We start from the raw sequence: 1,135 nt of genomic DNA, 5'->3' as shown, positions 1-1,135 counted from the left end.
CTTGATATTGTGGGCCTAATTCCCATTTTTAGTGTTTTATTGGATTTGGGCTTTTATTTTGTTTTTTTAAATTGATATTTTTGTGTGCACCTTTAAGCCTTGGCAACAGTTTATAGTTAGTAAAATACATCAGTGGAATGGGCTGAAACATAGGTATGATTGTAAGGATGGTACAGGCCCAGGCAACGTTTCATGCTGTTATATATAAGGTTGGTATGAGTAGACTGGACAGCACTGAACACCAACAACAGTAGTATTGTGTAAACCATGTAGCCAGCTTCATGTGGGTTGTTTGTGGTTTAGTTATATGTTCCCTTTTAATTTCTATTAATACTTTCACCTACTGCCACATAAATATATTCTTAGAGTCTGTCTGTTCTGGTTACCTAGTGCTGCTCTGACAAGAATACACCACAAATGGTATGGCCTTAACAAACAGGAGTTTATTCTTATAATTTGGAGCCTTTAAGTCCAAGTTCAAAGAGCCAAGCTCTAGGGGCTGGGTGAAAGCCCCTCAGCGTTGGGCTTCAGCTCTGCCTCCAGCTCCCACCCCACTGAAGCTAGAGAGGCTTTTCTTCACTCAGACAGCTACTGGCTGCTGAGGCTGCCAAGCCCAAGGTTTACAAGTAAAAAGGCACAGTCCTGATGTTACCAAACCACGCAACAGGGCATTAACTTAAGTCCATTGTAAGTCCCAGGGTTGGCAGAGCATAGCAGGCTGCTGAGCAGCGACACAGCTACATGCAGGGTCTAAGTGTGCCACAGGCTAGAACCCACTCCCCAAGGCTTCTCCTTATATACAAGAAGCAGACCATATCCCTAAGGCAGCTACTCAGCCACTCATAGTAGATTCCACCATGGAATTGATTACCAGTCTCATCATGGGGAATACTACATCCAGCTGCCCAGCCCCTCAACCAGGCCCAGCCAATTTGACACACAAACTGAACCACCACAGAGTCTTTTTACTTTTACTTTTAGGAGCATATAGGATTTGGGAGGATGACTTTTAAAACAAAAATACTTAATTTTTCTAACTCTCCTCAAAAGTGTGAGCCAGATAGGTAGCAGACTTTAAGAGGTGCTTTGGCTTTTGCTGGTAATTGGAAATACAGGATGAAGGCTTCCCATCCCC

General features: G+C 43.3%; 1 protein-coding gene across 1 annotated transcript in view; it reads left to right on the top strand.

Annotated features, from left to right (window-relative positions):
• The window catches only part of FKBP5 (FKBP prolyl isomerase 5), an 87,371-nt gene that overhangs the window by 23,679 nt on the left and 62,557 nt on the right, over positions 1-1,135 (top strand). The gene's annotated exons all lie outside the window — the stretch shown is intronic.

This window comes from Orycteropus afer, unplaced genomic scaffold (genome assembly GCF_000298275.1).
Source record: "Orycteropus afer afer isolate SDZICR_OR568_19922 unplaced genomic scaffold, OryAfe1.0 scaffold00059, whole genome shotgun sequence".
NCBI lineage: Eukaryota > Metazoa > Chordata > Mammalia > Tubulidentata > Orycteropodidae > Orycteropus > Orycteropus afer.
Note: the sequence above shows the minus strand (reverse complement) of the source record. Positions and strands in the feature narration are given on the sequence as shown.